Source organism: Prionailurus viverrinus, chromosome C2 (genome assembly GCF_022837055.1).
Source record: "Prionailurus viverrinus isolate Anna chromosome C2, UM_Priviv_1.0, whole genome shotgun sequence".
Taxonomy (NCBI): Eukaryota; Metazoa; Chordata; class Mammalia; order Carnivora; family Felidae; genus Prionailurus; species Prionailurus viverrinus.
Genome location: NC_062569.1, coordinates 1,176,783 through 1,198,624, shown reverse-complemented (window position 1 = coordinate 1,198,624; position 21,842 = coordinate 1,176,783). Strand labels below are relative to the sequence as shown.

The 21,842-nt window shown below is 42.2% G+C and overlaps 1 protein-coding gene across 6 annotated transcripts in view; it reads right to left on the bottom strand.

Annotated features, from left to right (window-relative positions):
- The window catches only part of ANO10 (anoctamin 10), a 270,273-nt gene that overhangs the window by 120,664 nt on the left and 127,767 nt on the right, over positions 1-21,842 (bottom strand). The window lies entirely within an intron of this gene.

Genomic DNA, 21,842 nt, shown 5'->3' with positions numbered 1-21,842 from the left:
CTGAAAACTACAGAAAACTTTTGAAAGACACTGAAAAAGACACAAAGAAATGGAAAAACATTCCATACTCATGGATTGGAAGAACAAATATTGTTAAAATGTCGACACTACCCAAAGCAATCAACACATTCAATGCAATCCCAATCAAAATACTACCAACATTCTTCTCAGAGCTAGAACAAACAATCCTAAAATTTGTATGGAACTACAAAAGACCCCCAATAGCCAAAGTAATGTTAAAAAAGAAAACCAAAGCAGGAGGCATCACAATCCCAGACTTTAGCCTCTACTACAAAGCTGTAATCATCAAGACAGTATGGTACTGGCACAGAAACAGACACATAGACCAATGGAATGGAACAAAGAACCCAGAATTGAACCCACAAATGTGTGCCTAACTAACCTTTGACAAAGCAGGAAAGAGCATCCAATGGAAAAAAGACAGTCTCTTTAACAAATGGTGCTGGGAGAACTGGACAGCAACACGAAGAATGAAACTAGACCACTTTCTTACACCATGCACAAAAATAAACTCAAAATGGATGAAAGATCTAAGTGTAAGACAGGAAACCATCAAAATCCTAAAGGAGAAAACAGACAACAACATCTCTGACCTTGGCCGCAGCAACTTCTTACTCGACACATCTCCGAAGGCAAGGGAAATAAAAGCAAAAATAAACTATTGAGACCTCATCAAGATAAAAAGCTTCTGCACTTTATTTTTTTTTTTTTAATTTTTTTTTAACGTTTATTTACTTTTGAGACAGAGAGAGACAGAGCATGAACGGGGGAGGGTCAGAGAGAGAGAGAGGGAGACACAGAATCTGAAACAGGCTTCAGGCTCTGAGCTGTCAGCACAGAGCCCGACGCGGGGCTCGAACTCACAAACCATGAGATCATGACCTGAGCCAAAGTTGGACGCTTAACTGACTGAGCCACCCAGGCGCCCCAAAGCTTCTGCACTTTAAAGGAAACAATCAACAAAACTAAAAGGCAACCAAAAGAGTGGGAGAAGATATCTGCAAATGACCTACCAGATAAAGGGTTGGTATCCAAAATCTGTAAGGACTTACCGAACTCAACACCTGAAAAACAAATAATCCAGTGAAGAAATAGGCAGAAGACATGAATAGACAATTTTCCAAAGAAGACATCCAGATGGCTAACAGACACATGAAAAGATGCTCAACATCACTCATCATCAGGGAAATATAAATCAAAACCACAATGAGATACCACCTCATGCCATTCAGAGTGGCTAAAATTAATAACTCAGGAAACAACAGATGTTGGTGAGGATGTTGAGAAAGGGGAACCCTCTTGCACTGTTGGTGGGAATGCAAACTAGTGCAGCTGCTCTGGAAAACAAGGCAGAGGTTCCTCAAAAAATTAAAAACAGAATTACCCTGGAACACCTGGGTGGCTCAGTTGGTTAAGCCTCCAACTTCGGCTCAGGTCATGATCTCCCGGCTCGTGAGTTCGAGCCCTGCGTCTGTGCTAACAGTTCAGAGCCTGAAGCCTGCTTCAGATTCTGTGTCTCCGTCTCTCTCTTCCCCTCCCTTGCTAGCACCCTGTCTCTCACTCCTTCAAAAATAAATGAACATTAAAAAAAAAAAATTACCCTGAGAACCAGCAATAGCACTACTGGGAAAGGGTACTACTCCAAAGGATACAGGAGTGCTGATGCATTAGGGACACTTGTACCCCCAGTGATTATAGCAGCACTTTCAAAAAGAGCCAAATTATGGGAAGAGCCCAAATGTCCATCAACTGATGAATGGAGAAAGATGTGGTTTATATATACAATGGAATACTACTTGGCGACGAAAAAGAATGAAACCTTGTCATTTGCAATGATGGAACTGGAGGGTATTATGCTAAGTGAAATAAGTCAGAGAAAGACAGAGATCATATGTTTTCACTCATATGTGGAATCTGAGAAACTTAACATAAGACCATGGGGGAAGGGAAGGGAAAAACCTAGTTACAAACAGAGAGGGAGGCAAACCATAAGAGACTCTTAACTACAGAGAAGAAACAGGTTGATGTGGGGGAAGGCGGGGGTGGGTGGGGAAAATGTGTGATGGGCATTGAGGAGGGCACTTGTTGGGACGAGCACTGGGTGTTGTATGTAAGCGATGAATCACAGCAATCTACTCCTGAAGCCAAGAGCACACTGTATACACTGCACGTTAGCCAATTTGACAATAAATTATATTAAAAAAATAAAATAAAAATAGAATTATGCTTCAAAGAAAAGAAAAGACAAGACAAGACAAGACAAGACAAGACAAGACCTTCCAGGTCCAGTCCATAAAACCCTCCCTCTTGCCAACCCGCATGTCCCTCCCTCACACCCACCCCCAACCCAGGTCTTACATTTAGGTCACAGATCCATCGTGAGTTTTTTTTTTTTTTTTTTGTACATGGTTCATTTTTGTACATGGTAGGGGGAGTCAACCTGCATTCTTTTGCATGTGGATATTCCGTTGTTCCAGCACTATTTGTTGAAAAGACTACTCATTCTTCCCCCCACTGAATTGTCTTGGCACTCTTGCCAAAAAAAAAAAAAAAAAAAAAAATCAACTGACCATAAATGTGTTCATTTCTGGACTCTTTTTTTTTTTTCAACGTTTATTTATTTTTGGGACAGAGAGAGACAGAGCATGAACGGGGGAGGGGCAGAGAGAGAGGGAGACACAGAATCGGAAACAGGCTCCAAGCTCCGAGCCATCAGCCCAGAGCCCGACGCGGGGCTCGAACTCACAGACCGCGACATCGTGACCTGGCTGAAGTCGGACGCTTAACCGACTCCGCCACCCAGGCGCCCCCATTTCTGGACTCTTAATTCTGTTCCACTGATCTATATAGCCATTCTTATACAAGAACCACATAGTCTTGATTGCTGTAGCTTTGTAGTAAGTTTTGAAATTGGGAATTACGAGTCTTCATACGTTACTCTTCTTTTTCAAGATTGTTTTGGCTATTCTGGGTCCTTAGCATTTCCATATGAAATTCAGGATCAATTTCTACAAATAAATTAGCTGGGATTTTAATAGGGATTACATAGGATCTGTAGATCAATTTTTGGAGAGTATTGCCATCTTAATGGTACTGGCTTCATTTTATTCTTTTTTGATACTATTATAAATGGAACTGTGTTAATCCCATTTGGGGACTGCTCATTGCTACTGTTTACAAATATAATTCCTTTGTGTATATTTTTCTGTCTTCTGAACTCATTTATTAGTTCTAATAGTTTTTTAGTGGATTCTTTAGGATGTTCTACTAACTAGGTTGTGTCATCTGCAAACAGAGATTGTGTGTTTCACTTCTTCCTTTCCAATCTAGACATCTTTTATCTCATTTTCTTGCCTAACTACTTGGCTAGAATTCCCAGGAAAATGTTGACTAAAAATGGCAAGTAGCAAGAGTGGGCATCCTTGTCTTGTCCCTGATCTTAGCAGGAAAGCTTTCGGTCTCTCACCAGTAAGCGAGATGTTTGCTAGAGGTTTTGTGTATATGCCCTTCATCAGGTTGAAGAAAAAGGATGATTTTTGAAACCCTGCTGACTGGCAAGCCTTCACTAGTATTTACACGGAAGCCTTATGTTTAAGGGCTGGGCATGGGGATAAAATGACATGCGGTAAAGAAGCGCTGTTCGCTCACTTCCAGGAAAAATGCCAATTATGGCACGGAGCTTCGTTTAACTGACCCAGATGCTCTTGGTGCAGTGAGACAGTCAGAAGCCCCACATGCATGAGAGGTGCTCGGCGTCACTAGCCATCAGGGAAGCAAAACGCAAGCTACAATGAGATAACCACCTCACGCCCACTAGGATGGCTATAATTAAAACAACAACAACAACAAACCCAGCAAAGAAGTGTTGGCGAGGATATGGAGAAATGGGAATCCTCGCGCGCTGCTGGTGGAATGTAAAATGGTGCAGCTGTATGGAAAACAGTTGGGTGGTTTCTCAAAAAGTGTAAGGTAGACTTACCATATGATTCGGCAATTCCACTCCTAGACATACACTCAAAAGAACTGAAAGCAGGGACTCAAACATATCCGTATGCCAATGTCCGCCGTAGCATTATTTACAATTATATTAAAATAGCCAAAAGGCAGAAACAGCCCAAACGTCCACCAACATACAAATGGATAAACAAAATGTGGTCTATCCATACAATGCGGTAAGATTCAGACATGAAAAGGAATGAATTTCTGATACATGCTACAACATGGAGGGACCGTGAAAATACTACAGTAAGCGAAAGAGGCCAGAGGCAGAAGGACAAATAATTCTACGAGTATCTGGAGTAGACAGCTGCATGGAGACTGAAACGAGAGGTCAGGGGGTTGGGTGAGAGGGGTCTGGGGAGTGAACCCTTCATGGTGGTGGCTGTGCAACGTGGTAAATGTAATCGCTCTCACTCCATTGTACACTTAAAATGGTTTAAATGGCCAATTCTCTTGTTCGTATTTCACGACGATACAAAATGTTTTAATAAAAGGCCCACAGCTCTTACTACACCCACATTTCTACCATCTTCACTCTCACAGTAATGTTTCGGTGCTCTTTTCCTGGGAAAGTTTGTGACCTGAATTATGCTACTGACACACAGAGCATAAGCTCCTCTCGGTAAGTATCGTGACTGCTCGCTTATGTGCAAGCTAAGAGCCTTACACAATTCTCATGCGTGTGTCTTATGTCACTGCAGTCATAGAGATACTTACACTCTTCCCTCTGCCCTTGAAGGCACTGATGCTGGAATCTACTTGAGTCAAGCAGGGTTCTTCTTTGCAAGCTACACACACCAATTCTGTTTTGCTTGGACAAAGAAGGGGTTTGTTAAAAGGAAACCAGGCAGCTTGCTTGCGTACCCTCTGAAAGGTCTAAAGAACCAGGCGTGGCAGTCACCCAGCCAGGAGCAATGTCCAAAATCAAGCATGGAGTTGATCCAGTGAGGGTGCCAGGGCCACAGCTGCGAGACAGAGAGACGTAACAGCCCTGACAAGAGCCTCTGCAACAGCATCCCTCACCGGAGAGGACGCTGCACAGTACTTCCTTTCGGGGACCACTCGCTTCCAGCTCAAAGTTTGGAGTGGCAAGGTTATAACTGTCTGAAAATAAATCACGTGCCTGTATTCGTGGCCCAGAAGCCAGGGAGGCTGGGAAGGGCGTGCCTGGCATTGCCGGCTTCTGGGGAGTTGTGGGGTGGACTGTGCCTTACCAGGTCAGAGGTTCTGTGAACACAAAAGGGAGATTCGATGCTCAAAGATAAAAAGAATGACTCATGTTCACTGCACCCTGTCTTTAGGCAAACCGATTTGCAAATGAGCAATTTAAGCTAAATATGCCCGGCAAGGGTTCTCAGCAGAGAAAGCAGTGTCACCTAAAATGCCAAGCAAGCAAGAGCTCGGTCCTTTGGAGAAGCCTCAAGGAGCAAGGTATTATTAAAATGTGGGGAGGAGAGCAGTGGAGACGAGCTGCACGATTTCACAAACAGACTGCAAAGCTAAATCTGGATTTCAATCCTGAAAATGGTGGAGAGCCTGAAGGCTTTTAAGGAGAGAATAAAGCCAGATTTGTGTGTAGAACAATCATTTTAGCAGCGGAATGGATTGAGGTCCCCGAGCCTGGATGCCAGCTAAGAAGACGTTATCATTCCAGAGAGAAATAGTGACGGCCTGTTCTGAGCTCACACACAGGATCTGAGTCAGGAAGAACCGAATTTAGACAAAGTGATGGCCTAGACTGGCTGCTGGCTGCTTGAGCGTGGCAGTCAGGGTCGTTAAGTCTTGGCTAAGACTAGGCTGACAGTGATAGAGGAAATGGGTTCTGGGTGGCTGACTTTAGATCGCTGGGCGCCATCAGGTGGGCGCATCAGGTAGACAGGAACCTGTCTGTTCCACAACTTCCGCTGAACATGGAACAGCGGAAACTGTGGAACAGACAAGTCATGCAGGGAGTGTACGAGGGACAGGAGAGGAGGGAGGGGATGATTCCTGAGATAGAGAAGCCCATCTAGAAGGTCAAGAAGGAATAGCCAAAGAGAGAGGAGGAAAGCCAGGAGACCAATCTCTCAGGGCCGCCCAAGAATGAATTTCTAGAATGAAAGGAGCTGGTCATCTCAAACAAGCGTTGTGTGTGGATCGTGTATTCATCCTCCCACACTCTGTCCCTGCACAAGGAGGAAGTAACGTAAGGGAGTAGAATTATTAAGCAGGGAAAGACTCTTTCTCTCTCTTCACTTTTCCTCCTAAGTTCCTCAAGAGACCCGAGTGGTGGAGGAGGAGGAGGCTGATACAAGCAGGACCAGCACAGGCCAGCTTCCAAACCTGCTCCTCTCCAGGGCAAATTCTCCTTCTGTCTTCAATACCGAAATGTGAGCAATTTATGAGGAACCTAACGAGGACTGGTCACTTCAACCCTCAGGTTTTCTGGAAATCCCTCCCTCCAAATCCAAGGATCTGCCGCCACTATAACATGCCAGCATCATCTCTCCGCTTTGGATTTGTTTGTTTTGCAACACAGCAATCACTTCTCTTTTCAAATGACAACATTCAATATACTCCAGCATAATCACATAATATACTTAGAAAGTATTAAGTAAAAAAGTCATTGAAATCAGCACATTGAGGGAAATAAAACCAAGCAAATGATGAAAATGAGGAAGCCTAAAAAAGACTGCCAACTTATCTCCTCAGTCAGGGGTATGACTAACATATGGACTGCAGAATTATCTTTCTCATTTTAGACTCACTTTCAGAATTAGCAACATACTAATTGTCCTGTTCTGTCACCACATCTTTAAATATGTTCATATTTTATTAATCTCTCTCATTAGCCACCATTTTGAGAATTTCCTCACTGGACTTAGAGATGTAATATTTATGATCACTTTTCCAATGCGGGAAACCGTGAGTCTGTGGAGTACCGCAGCTCGCCTCCAGCCCTGAGGAAGTCTCGGCATGCACATCAACACAGCAATACTAAAGCAGTCATCAACAAGTCAGAGAAAAAAACCGCTTAGAAAGCAGCACAGTTGGGGAAAAATTTCAACAGACTGAGATCACTGAAAAAAACATCGTGTGTAATACAACCTATACGAAATTTAAGAAGAGTTAAAACTAAGCGGCCACAGAAGTCGGGAGAGTAGTTACTTCTGGTTAGCACTGACTGGAAGGGCCAGAAGGCCAGAAGGGGCTTCTGGAACAATGTTCTCTGTCTCGTGAATATGCTTACTTCCTGAAACTTCACTGAGCTTCATACGCACGACCAGTATCTATATGTACGTTACACTTTAATACAAATTCCCCAAGATACGTTTTATAAAAAAGTAGCCTATAAATATTACAGAATATAGCATCTATATCCTTATTTCAGCCCTGCTTTAAGAAGTCACAGGAGAGGTCCCTTAAAATTCTCTTAGGGCCTAAAATAATTTCCAGCTTAACAGACTCCAACGATGGTGGAAACTGGTGTTTATGATAGATGTACAGGGATATACACGTGTGTTTACATACGGCCCCTAAAGCAGGCGCAACGCACACACCGCACTCCTCTTCGGTGGTGTGGAGCAACCACAGGATTTAAATCACAGGTTTATGCGCGATGAGTTTTGGGGAAGGGTTTCACGTTTTGTTCAATGGTTGTATATTTATAAAAATGTAATTTCAAAATGCCTCCCGGCCATCTGAAATATCACAACACACCCAGCAGGCCCCTTACAAATAACGTACTAGACGTTTGCTATTATGCTGACAACAGTGGACTTTGTAACACACTAGGTATAAATTAGAACAAGTACAATCATAATCCAAGCAATATAAAATATGGTATAAGCTAAATAGAAGATGAATGCATTCTTCTTCAGTTCATAAATGAATGCCATACATTAAAACTGTCTGAAACTGCCAGAATAAACTCAATTTTTTCCAGATATAAAAATACTATTACAGAATTCTGGGTTTTTGTAGGTTAACGGAGCCACCTAAATCCAAACCTCTCAATACATCCTCAAACAAAACAAAACTGATCAACAAGGAGAGAACAAATGAAGCCATGCATTATTCATGACTACAACATCACTAGGAGATAGGGAATGCCGTGAATTTCAGGTTACATGAAAATAGGGAAATCAATACCCAAATCCAGTAACACCAGCTCTAGAGCCCACATGTATGTGGGAAGTCAGAAACTTTGAAAAAAGGCAAAGAGGAAAAAAAGAGCTCTAGAGGTGTTGGACAACAACTAAAATCACCCACAGAAAGAGAAATTTCCTCTGTGAGTGAGGAACTACTGAAAACAGGTCTGAGATACGGTGGATCAGAGGTTTCCTGGAAAAATCAAAGGGATAGAACTTGAAAATGAACAGAACCAGAGACTGTAGTCTTAAGAAGGCAGCATTTCTGGGGGAAGGATTACATAGAAGGATCAGGTATCTCATGGAGGCTGGTGATGATGGGAGAAGAAAGTAAAAGGTAGAAATTACGGTCCTACACAAATCAGAGCAATGCTCACACAAAAGTGAGCAATGCTCACCACAAAACAGGCACTCACTAAAGAAACAGCATTTTTTTGCAAATTACAGCCACAAAGAGATATTACCTCACACCAGTCCCAAGGACTACTATGAAAAGACAAGAAATGACAAGTGTTGACAAGGATGTGGAGAAAAGGGAATCTTTGTGCACTGTTGGTGGGAACATAGATTGGTGCAGTCTGTGGAAGACAGTATGCAGAATCCCTCAAATAATTAAAAACAGAGTTACCGTATGATTCAGCAATGCGACTCCTGGGTATTTATTTGAAGAAAAGATAAACACTAATTTGAAAAGACATAGGCACCCCTATCATTGCAGCAGTATTTACAATAGCCGAGATATGGAAATAACTTAAGTGTCCTTGTGAAATGGATGAGGGTGTCAAAAGGTACACACTTTCAGTTATAAAATAAGTAAGTCGTGGGGATGTAATATACAGCATGATGACTATAGCCAATACTGTACTGATTATCTGAAAGCTCCTGAGAGAGTAAACCTTGAAAGTTCTCATCACAAGAAACAAATTTGTAGCTGTAGCTGTGTGGTGTTAGACGTCCACTCGACTAAATGTGGTGATCATTTCAAATATGTAAAAACACTGAATCATTATGTTGTACACCTGAAACTAATAATAATGCTGTATGTAGATAATATCTCAATAAAAAAAAATGCTTAGCCCAAGAAAAAAGAGAACAGGGAAAAGCATTTTTGCCACACCAGAAGCAGGGAGCACCGTGAACCAAGGAGCTGATGAGTGATTTTCTTACCCCTGCCAGCTAGCACTACTAAAGCTAGTCCAGGAAAATCATTCATTTCAAAATGAACAGAAAACTAGCACTAACATCTGTACAGAGTTACGAGGAGAATAAAACAGACATTGAGAATCAAGTTGTTTCAGTTTTTGGTTTTGCTCACAAGCAAAATAAAAAACAATAAAGAAACCCCAAAACCAAGGAAACAAAACAGAAACCACATGAAAGTTATAATTCGAGATTCAAACCGGAATTAAATATTAAGTAAGCATTTACAAATATGAAAGAAAACCTCTAAATAAATTTAAAAACTTTAAAATTATTTAAAAACTCAGAACCGAAATATCAAACAATCCAACAAACGGGAAATTGTGAAGTAAGAATGACAGCCCAGCAAAGAACTGAAGAAAAAGACAAAGTCATCTTAGAAATGAAGATTAAACCACAAAGTGCCCAGGAAGAACAGATAGAATTGAAAATAAAGGACACCAAAGAAAGAGTTAAAAAAGCCAAGATGACAAAATTAAATAGAAATGTCCAAATGAAATAAAATGATAGATATAGAAAACAGGAAAAGAAGATCCAACATACATATAACTGAAAACCCTAAAGAAAAACATGAGAACACAATTAATTTTAAAAACTATACTTCAAGAAAATGTTCCAGAAATAAAAGAAGATCTGAAACTTCATTTGAAAGAGCCTACTGTGTTTCTGTGTTCTGAACCAGTGAACTCTGAGACATATACCTACCTTAAAACTATTAGATTTTAAAGACAAAATTTTAAAGTAAAAACAAACGTGTGGGCCTCAATGCAAAATGACCAAGTCACTCACAAAAAGGGAAAAACCAGGCTGACATCAAAGTTTAACAGGAATAAACCAAGACAATATTACAGGAGCATTTTCAGGAAATTTTAAGAAAACTGAACCAAAATATTTTATATACGGCTAAGTTGTCCTTCAAATATAAATGTTATAGAACAGTCTTAAACATTTAAGAACTTAAAAATTCTTCTTGAGGAATCTTTTACTGCGCAAAGTAGGGTTCACTGCCACAACACTGCCACATACATATGTGGCATATGTAAGGAATGAGAATCCAAGAGGTACAAATGATTAGTATGCCTACTTTTGTTGGAGAAGCACTGTACTAGAGAACAAGTTTCATGAAAAAAAGTGACCGATGGAAAGCACCAGAGAGATTTAACTGCTTCCTAGGACTCAAAAAGTCACATACGAATGCTGAATATTTTGACAAGGCAGAAATGGTGCAACTGAAATGAGGAGAAAGGAGAAAGGAAAATACATTAATTGCCAAAAAGATAAAACATAATCAAAGGACGTTTCTTTAAGACTGACAAACCAGAAGCACCCGGGTGGCTCAGTTGGTTAAATGTCCAACTTTGGCTCAGGTCATGACCTTGCAGTTTGTGACTTCGAGCCTTGTATCGGGCTCTCTATTGTCAGCATGGAGCCTGCTTTAGATCCTGTCTCCTTCTCTCTCTGCCCCTCCTCTGCTCGCACTCTCTTTTTCTCTCCCAAATAAATAAACACTAAAACACAATAAAAATGAAAAAAAAAAAAACCCTGACAAACCAAATAGTAGATATCTAAGTAAAGAAAAAAAAAAGAATTAAGGACATTATAGAAGGTATAACTATAAAGGTACAAAACAAACCTTCCTAAACATCTCACAAAAAGAGAGTATAGACCATACAGAGAAAAAAAAACACAGTAAATATAACATAATACCATAGAATATGTGACATAAAATAGCATGACAAAGTTGAGACCGAACACATTGGCATCTCAATTAATGCAAATGGGCTTAACACATCAATTAAAAGTAAAAGATTCCAAACTATCTTCCGAAAGAAAACTAAATTCTATGCTACAGATAATAGACACATCTAAATGCAAGTGATTCAGGAAAGCTAAAAATAAGAATAAGTTGGGGAAAAAGAGAAAGAGGGAGATATAATTCTAGTATCAGACAGTAAAATTTAGGTCAAAAAACATTAAAAATGACTAAGAAATACTTTTATAATGTTAAATGCCACAATTTAAAATGAAAATATAGCAGTTATACATCTCTATGCACCAAATAACATAGCAATTACATTCATAAACCAGAAACTACAGTAGGTGCTTTGTAACAGGCCCATAGTATTTAATAGGATACTTTAACACCACTCTGAAATGAAGACAAGTGGACGAAAAGCAATAATTTAGGAGACCTAGGCAATATGTTTAATACGGTAGAGCTTTAATAAGGTATAGACACTGATAACATTACATGATTATAATAAAGGGTCCATTTTCTTCTCAAGCACACATAGAACCTTTAAAAGCCTGATCCTATGTTAGGGCACAGAAAAAGTCTCAAACTTAAATGGCATGCATGTATCTAAAAAGGAAAATCTGAATATTCTTTTAAGTAAAACCTGTATGTGGAATACTATTAATGAACTCCAGGCAAGAAGACAAAAAAATGAGTCTAAGCTCATGAGTACAGGTATTTTAACTTTTGATTACATCCACCTGCTACTTCAACAACATTCAACTATTTTGAAGACACAGCAAAAAGACTCCCAGGAAGTAACACATATTTTAAAAGCAAGAATATTGGAGAAATATTCTTAACACTCCTTAAAATTACGAATCCTGGCTTATTCCTTACCCAAAGAATTCACCGAGATCTACTTCTTTTTATTCTTAGATTTGTAATTATTCTAGCTTTCCCAAGTTGTTTTATAAGAATGAAGGTAAAATAATGGTCTCTTGTGACTCAGATAAGATTACCTTCTTTCTGAATGTCTATGGCAGAGTTTCTTCTGGCGTTAATATTTTAACATATGAAATGAAGTCACTGCATTGCATTTCTGCTTTGTAATTCCTTTAAAAATACTAATAGCAGGTCTTGAAGTAAAAACACCCTGCCACATGTGATCTCACAGTTCTGTGGTTTAAATGGTAACGAAAAACATAATGAAAGAACCAAGAGCAGTGTCCTAAGTCCAGTGACGTTCTTTCTACCCACTGAACAGAAATTCTCATCACTGGGGGTCACCATGGATATGTCCTCAACTATTACCCTATCAATTCATCTGGCAGCCTCACGTGTGACATCAACTGTATCTTGCCAACAAAGAGAAGGGCAGAATCACGGGCGGCCTTGATTAAAGTCTCAGTTATTCCCATAATGATATTAATAATGCAAAGAGGAGACTAAAGGTCTGATAGTGAAAGGCATGAGGATTCTCTCTAAATAAAGAGGCAAAAGTAACTGATGCTTTCATGGTTGCAAATGCCTTGCCTTTGCTTCAACTTCCCATATAAAATGGCTCAAAACTCTTCCTAATGATTTAGAAACAACAAACAAACAAAAAATCATCGGCTATTATCTCTGACTTGCTATCCTCATTCAATTTAGAGTTGATGTTATACTAAATATGAAAATACAGGTAGGTGTGTATAGGGTAGGAGAGGTAGATACAAAGACTGGGAAATAATCGGAATAGGTTCTTCGAAATCCCAGTATTTACAATGGAGTCACACAACAGTTCATCCAGTATAATAGTGATTCCTTAATTAATGACATCCACAGATACCTATGTGCAGGGATACATGAAATTTTTAAAGTTATTTTGTCTTTAAATTTTATTTTCTGTCGTACGATGAAGTTGCCTTTTTTTGTGTGTAGTTTCATGAACTTTAACAAATGCATAGATTTGCACGACCACCACTTTAGTGAGGGTACTGAACAGTTCCATCACCCCCCAAAATCCCTCATGCTATATCTTTTTTTTTTTTTTTTTTTTTTTTTTTTTTTTTTCAACATTTATTTATTTTTGGGATAGAGAGAGACAGAGCATGAACGGGGGAGGGGCAAAGAGAGAGGGAGACACAGAATCGGAAACAGGCTCCAGGCTCTGAGCCATCAGCCCAGAGCCTGACGCGGGGCTCGAACTCACGGACCGCGAGATCGTGACCTGGCTGAAGTCGGACGCTTAACCGACTGCGCCACCCAGGCGCCCCTCTCATGCTATATCTTTATAGTCATTCAGAACAAAATTAATTTGGATGCACATCATTTTCATGCTCTTTCCCAAGGAAGAGTAAAATAAAACAAAACAGCCAAAAGAAGCCCCCCAGGGCATCCATGGATCACTGACCCAAGGATTCAAAAACACACTGATAGGGTAAGGTTTATGCACGCTTGGTTCCTTTTTCACGCCTAGCAACGAGAATTCACATAAAAGACATGCCCTGCTCCGAAGACGTTGCTCTCTGACTCGGGAGATGGCTGTTCCTATTCCACACCAAACAGATGTTCTCTTCTCTCTCTGCCTTTGTGGCCTCTCTGCCTTTGTGGCCACGCTCTGGGCCCAAATCCAGCAGGGGCTCAGGAAAGCGCTGGTGCCCCCAAACCAGGACACGGCCCCAGACCTCACAGAGCAGTCAGAGAAAATTCGGCAGGAAAGAAGCCTAAAGCAGGGGTGGTCGGCAGAAAGGGGACCGTGATACATTTCAGAGGGCGGCAACGACAAGTGGCAAGCAGAAGGAAGCAGAGGGACATGCAGGGCCAGGGAGAAAGAGGAACGCAGCAGATGGGAGTGAGGAACAGCCAGAAAACCGGAAGCCCGTCCAGAGAATGGCAGCACTGAGCCTGAATCATCCCCGTCCCAAGTTCCTCTCTCGTGACGAGAGATCACGTCAAGTAGAATTTCCAGGTCAAAGAATACATTTGTTGAAATTTTACGAAGCTCATGTTTTTGAAAAGCAACTTCAACAAGCAACCCAGGGCATCTTTGTTGAATGACCCTGCTGCAACGGATTCTTTACCCATAGTTGCATGATTATCAGTTTCAACGAGCTTTGGCCTAAGAATAATGGAATTCATTCTTATTAAAAACTTATGACACATTGGCAAACAGACTGCTCCTCTGCTTTGGGCCCAACCCAATCTTGGTACTATCCCGGACAACAAGCAGGACAAAATATTCGTTATTAATAAGCAGCTTTCGCCTTTCCTAACTTGTAGGTAAAACAGATCCAAACCTAAAGTTACAAGCACACCAGTCATTCGTTATCCTTCAACCCATCATCTACTGATGATGCAAGAGCTTCTATTATCCCGAACAAGTCAAAACTGCCTTGTAAAAGATCATTCCAGTCATAAGTTCTAGAGCTCTATAGCATCAGAGGTCAGCGTTCTTATTTGTACGCAACAACTGGATGTGAAACAAATGCACTAACTTCTGCTCATGAATCATTATTCTTATATACATTTGTTTATCCGCACATTAAATCTCCCAGGAAGCACATGTAAGAATCCTATCACGGTGATTGCCCTCATGAAAGAGAATTTGTTGACTGGGAGACAGAAGTGGAGGGATTTTATCACTGCGTCGTTGAACCTTTCAAGTTCTGAATCATGTAAATGTGCCACTAGTCAAAGAATAAATTTAAAAATTTACATAAAGAAGATCATTATTTCTGTAAGGAAATACCTTGCTGTCAGCTACCAACAAAAATGCAACCGTATCAAAAGATACCATCAGATTTCAAGACAGGGAAATGAGGCACGCTACCATTGTCCCCACACAAAGGCGTGTATGTGTGTGGGAGAGAACAGCTTCTCCAATAACTCGATAAAAAGTTACACGTCTACAACAAAAAGAAGAGCTGAAAAGGAAAGCTTGCGGCCAGCTCTTTCTCCCACTGACGGAAATGCCCACCTGAACACCATCTGCTGTCTTCGGCACTCTGTTCGCCTGTGCGTGTGCGTGTGCGTGTGCGTGTGCGTGTGCTCGAGAGAATAATGCAGCCGAGGCAGCAGCCGAGGTTCTGAGCAAGCAGCACAGTCGCGACGGGACACCGTCTGTCGACCGGGACAACGTTCCAACGTGCAGAGGCAGAGGGTGCGGGCAGCCTCTCCGCAGGGCAGGCCCCCACCCCCTCCCCTGTTCCAATGTCCGCCCGGAAATGGCCTCGGAGGAGGCTGGTGGAGCGCCACAGCTGCAAGGTCAGGAACGGGAACGTCGCCCGGCAGCGGGAAACCCGACATGCAAATCCAACAACGTCCTCGGGAAGGAGAGGATTCACCGCAACGCCGCGGGGCACAACACTCTTGAGCGGTGCACGGAGAAGGACAGACCTGGGCCAGAAGGCACCGCAGCTCTCCCTAAGCGCACCCGCAGCTCCGATGACACTGCTTTCCGTACCGAGACACGGGCCAGGAAGGAAGCGGCCCGCTGACTCGCAGGCTGGCTTGAGCGCCTTACGTTCCTGCAAATCACTCACGGTTCCCAGACCAGCGCGCACAGCACGTGAGCCACCCTTGGCAGTGCGACGGGCACCACTGACAGCAGGGGTAGTGACGTACTGACCGAGACGACAGGGCGGGACATCCTGAAAAGTCAAATTCCATTAATCTTAGCTAACATGTGAGTTGGTAACTATGACGTCAGCTGATAAAGATTTGAAATAAGACCCTTCTCAAGACTTGAGATTTTAAACCTCTTTCTTCTAAAAGGACTGAATAAACAGGGCTTGGCGCCCTAGTTTTGAAAGGTCACGGACCTTTATTTTAAAGCATAAAAACTACAGGGGCGCCTGGGTGGCTCAGTCGGTGGAGCATCTGACTTCAGCTCAGGTCATGATCTCGCGGTTTGTGAGTTGGAGCCCCATGTCGGGCTCTGCGCTGACAGCTCGGAGCCTGGAGCCTGCTTCGGATTCTGTGTCTCCCTCTCTCTCTGCCCCTCCCCTACTCACAGTCTGTCTCTCTCTCTCTCTCAAAAATAAATAAACACTAAAAAAACTTTTTAACATAAAAACTACAAAATAAGAACTCAACTGATAAATCAACCTTCAATTAGATCATAGTTACATACTATTTAGTTTCTCATATTTAAAAACTATGTTCTTTTGGCTAAACCCTTAATAGCTTCTTGCCTTAGGACTCCTGAAACAATCCTCAGAAAAGTCAAACTCGTAAGTAAATGTAACATTCCAAGTTGCTTAAAAATTTTCTTTTAGTTTGAAATTATTTACTTAAAAATCACCAAATACAACCTTACAGATTTTAATGATTCCATTAACCAACATCAACCTCTGTCCCTCCCTCATCGCTCCCAGTGTGCTGCTGCTTACTGCCCGTCCACCTGCCCTGACGCTTCTAGAAACACATGAGGAATATCCTGCGCCAGTGAAAGGCTTAACAGTAAGAGCATATTACTCGCCATACAATTATCAGCATTTGTGTGCGTGGCCTACATTCTGAAAACAGCAAAATATAAAACAGGGGATCAGTTTTGTTCTGAGGCATGACCAGTGAATTCTCAAATGTCTGAAACCATGGCTCACCTCATTAATTTCCCCTCGTCGGCAAAGCAGTCCTCTGGATGAGCATCCCCTTTAATGTTGACAGGAGTTATGAGAGATTAAAGAAAGGAAAACCAAAGACACCGATGCCTCCTGACACGTTCCTTTTAGCGGTACCTCTAAAAATGCGATTACAAAATCTTATTTGGAGTTTGAAAAAAGCCACTTGCTATACAAAATCAAATTTTAGATTAACTGGTACTAGGTCGCTTCAGTTTTAATCAGTTTTGGGAAAGAACCACGTCTTTCACCTTGCAAGCATATCCTGAACAACAGGCAAAAGATTTTCCAAAACGTGTTTTTTCAGTAAAGTGTTATGTATTTTAAACCTCATTTTTAAATTTACAGAGTAAACACCACTCACGCAGCTCTTTGAACAAACGCGCTGGGGTGTGAGACCATCGTCATCATCAGGACACGGAACAACTCCATCATTCCAAGACGTGTCCTTGTGCTGTACCTTCACAGCCGAACACACACCTCATTCCTAATCCGGGGCGCCCACGCTCAGTAAATTTAAATGCCCACGTTTGAGAACGGACGCATCGGACAAATCTAGCGGCAAAGGCAGCGCAGCGAGCTGTCCCCATAGACGTGCTCACGTGTCTTCCCTAAACTCTCAGTTGGAAGGATACTGGTGACCTATCGGAGAGCTGTTCTTTCCTCCTGTGGCTGCTTTTCTGATCATTACAAAAGAATGATCATTACAAAAGAATATTAATCGACTGTATTCTTTCTGCTCCAATCCCACCACCTTTTTGCCATGAAATACTCCTTCAACCTGAGTTCTTTGTGCACCAGTGACCACATTACAGACTCAGTCATTCGCACAGATGGTGCCAATTAGCTTCTCCCTGGCGTGCTACAATGAACCTGAAATGGAAGCACTGAATCCTCCCTTGAACTTGTAGAAATGGTCACAGCTGGGGACCACTGACAGCAAGCAGCATGACATGGTCACATCTTTCCATTCTGCGGCTCATCTTCCACCTCATGCTCGAGCTGCCAGAGGAGAAACTTGATCTACAGGCCCAGATTAGGTATATCATTTCACACACACACACACACACACACACACACACACACACATACTCATACACACACACACGCACACACACACATTATGTGTGTATACGTGAAACATGGCATTTCTATTCCTTCAGCTGGAAGATAAGTGTTTGTAACTAAAGGATGCAAGAAATTTTCTTATAACGTTCAAAATCTTTCCTTTTCGTGGTTCTTAACCTCTTCGGAAATAGTCCATTTTTAGTAACATAGCATAATGGGATTAGGAACACATTTTACTGATTAGGAAGAAATGACAGTGGTAATATTCACATCTTATATTTATAAGCACCCTGGAGTCCATAAAACACTGTCACACGGCTTCCAATTTAATCCAGTGTTTGCAACATGGCACCCTGGGGGACTACAGAAGAAACTAAAGTCCCTCTAAACCTCTGCAGCTTTTAAGTTACAGACTAAAGGTGGGTGAGGCAGAGGGAAAACAGAAGTGACAACAAAACAAAACAAAAAAACTAGAGGCATTATGAGCTGGGCAAACTGACACCATTTCACCTAATCCAATTAGTCTATCAACGCCGATAATACTAAGAATGTGATATTGAAGCCTGGCCCAATTTTTGAAACAAAATTCCAATGCAAGAAGCAGGTAAGTGTTTCCTGAAGCAGGATCGGACCTAGAGTACTAAGACAACATTTTGGGACGGGGGTATTGCTAAAGTGGGAAAACCTTCCTAGAGGAAACGGGTTATTAAACAGGGTCTACGTGGTGATAAACGTGAATTTAAAGGCACGATTTTAACTGAGCGAAAAAACAAGAAGAGAGACATCAAAAATGAGTATTGAAATGCTCTGCCTGGGGGCCCAAGCCTTCTTAGAGAGCAAGAGTGCCATTTATCTTCTCTGCATTTCCAGTGTGGCCTAGAAACTCAGAAGCTGTGTTTTAAATGGAAGCAAAACAAGCCATGTGAAAGCACAGAAGGAAAACCTGAAGAACAAGCATTTTGTATTTCTGCAAAAAAAACAAACCAAGCATGCGGGCACACAGAACTGAGACCCAGCCAGCAGGACGGCAGACACTGAAGAGGCAAGGTGGACGGAATGATGGGAAAGAAGGCTGGGCGCACTCCAGCGGTCGGGACCGATGTGGAAACAGCAAGAAGGCACTGAGGCAGAGGAGGGCAGGCTGTGGGGCAGTGTGGAGGACAGCCACACCGTCTACAAGCATGGGGCCAGGCTTCACAGAAACAAACCCACTGCGGCCCCCCGCAGAGTCCCACGAGGGGCTAACTCCCTGGAGTCACAGGAGGACTAGAGGCTCCAACCTATTCAGGTTTACCTGTCACTGGCGTCACCGAGGAGAGTTACATCAGTGAGGATAAATGATTACTGCAGTTTTCCCCTGGGCGTGTCAGAAGAGACCCCTTGGAATGAAATGGAATGGAATGTCATCTTTTCACCGTGAGCGCTGGGCCCTCTATCAGTTTCCCCACACTTCTTTTTAAAAATTTTTTTTTCATGTTTATTTATTTTTAAGAGGGTGGGGGGCACGAGCAGGGGAGGGGCATAGAGAGAGAGGGAGGCACAGAATCCAAAGCAGGCTCCAGGCTCCGGGCTGTCAGCACAGAGCCTGACGTGGGGCTTGAACTCACGAACCGTGAGACCATGACCTGAGCCGAAGTCAGACGCTCGACTGACTGAGCCACCCGGGACCCCTCTCCCCATTTTATCCCTCATCCCCAATTCATGCTCTTCACCCTCCCTGAGAAACCCATTCGGTCTCAGCTTTAACCATTCCCAGGCTCACACGTGCTTCTGGGGCAGCCCAATGTCTCCCTCTCCCTCCAAGAGGTCCCCTGCCACACAAGGCCTACCCAATGGGTTCCCTCTGGATTTGGAACTTCTCAACACTGCATCCAATACTATAAACACTGGTAGTCATATGTTCTTAACGCGTCCTTCCGCGTTCTGAAGCAAAACTTGCTTCCCACCCTCGGGGGAAAAATTGAAAACATTTTGAAAGCATTTCGAATGTATTTTGCTTTCTCGTCACACCATCCCCCAAAAGATAAAACAGAAAAATGGAGAAAGGGGGCAAGTTTGGCTTTCGGCTGATTCATGCATCTGAAACAGAAGATCACCGTCACACAAGGAGGAGGCTAGCAGGTAAGTCCTACAGAAGGCCAGTGCACTTGGCGGGTCCGTGCATGAGAGCAGGGAGCACAGGACATATTAGAGGGAGCAGGTAGTTGGCAGAGGCCTTGGGAGCGTCACCGAGAGCACAGCAGAGTAACAGTTCTCAGAGACAAATAACCAAGTCATTCCAGTTGTTTTTGGAATTGGAGTGCCCACGTTTGAGTATGGATATATACCATGTTCTGAGGTTTCACTTAAAGAAAATAATGCAGCCAGGCATTTAAATTGTGCCTTAAAAGTATAGAGAAACTGTTGATTTTTCTAACTCTTAATCCTTGAACAATTCTTTTCTGAAAACAACGCTATTCTTAATACAATCTGATCTCTTTCAGAAGTGTGAGGCTTGCTTTTACTAAACTTTCTAGGACAAGACTCGAGTTAGCTTAACCACTGTAATACCTTAGAAGAATACAAAGTAATTTGTAAGCTCATATTTAAATAGGTGATGTCCCAACCAACAATTTGGGAGACACTGGGTTCTTCAACAAAACACGTCTTCGCGCTAACGGACAAACTTCTGAGCCACGCCCCTAATGCCACGTTCCCCAAGGACAGAAGAAACTCACTCAGGCGGTAGTAATTCCTCAGTTAATCAACAAAGTAGGTAAAACGAGGAATCACAAAAATGCGTATCATTCACGTTTTACTTTGGCAAACCTTTTAAAGTATGATTTATTTGCAAATATTTTAACGTAGGGCCAAGACCTTTCCTTTGAGTAGGATCCAGCGACGGAGTTTCTCAGTCTCCCATGCAAAAATAACACCCATTAGGCAACGCTGAAGAGCTTCAGGATTGTTTTCTTTAAAGAAGAAGGAAAACTTAAAGACACACGAGGAGCAGAGTGAAAACAGAACCTGGACGCTGTCCATCGTTTTATGATTTGTCCCTAATCTTTTATAATTGCCTCATCTTTATCCAATCTGATAGTAACTTGTCTTTATGGAGTCTTTCCAAAGGTTTTCACAGAAATGACGGCTCTCTCTGTTTTAGCACACACATTTCATCAGTTTTCATTCCATTTCATTAAATTATGCCAATTACGCTAACAAGAATGCCACACATTAAACAGATCCGGAAACGAAATGCCTCTTGGTGTGCACTCGTCTCAGTGAGGGGACGCTGTCGCCATGGCCCCCTCCCAGCGGGCTGGGGGTGCCTGTGCCAGTCCAGGCCCCGTCGGGAGGGGAGGGAGAGCTGGGCCACCTGGGAGGCCAGAAAACAGGCCTTCTGTTGAATCGTGATCCATTCCATGTCCTGGAAGATCCTGTCTGGAAAAACTGCTAAAGCCAGGGTGGTACCTTAGTAATATCTGGCATGTTTTAGGCACACAATAAATATGCGTTCAATGAAAGAATGTGCCTTGACGATCTTTAATTACTCCCACCCCATTCAAAGAACGCAGAGCCATGTTTCATTTGGATACAAACTGAAGAGGGCGACAGCCTACAGAAAGACCAGAAAATTACCATGATTATCACAGAAATAAAGGGAAGACAAAACCCAACTCAATAATTCCATTCAAAAGTACCCTAATCCAAAAGTCAAAAACCTTCTTTGCCCTGCTAGGAGCCCGATACATGCTCCGACGTTCGGAAGTGGTACCAAATGAAAATAGTTCATTTGGTTGTGGGTTCCTTTATAATCAAGCTTTTTAATCGAATTCTCAGAGTTTAATCAGTCCTTTCAATAAGGTAGAGAGACTTCTATGAGAACAGATTTTTTTTTTCTGAAACAACAGTAACAACTAACAAATACTGACTACTTCATCTCGCCAGGCACTATAGTAAGCATGCCGTGTATATTTGCTCATTTAATCCTCAGAATAACTGTAGGTACTAAACTCACTCAAAGATAGATAGCTCATCAGTGGTGAAGCCAGGATTTGAACCCAGAGGCCATGTGCTGAACCCCTGTGTCATACTGCCTAATTC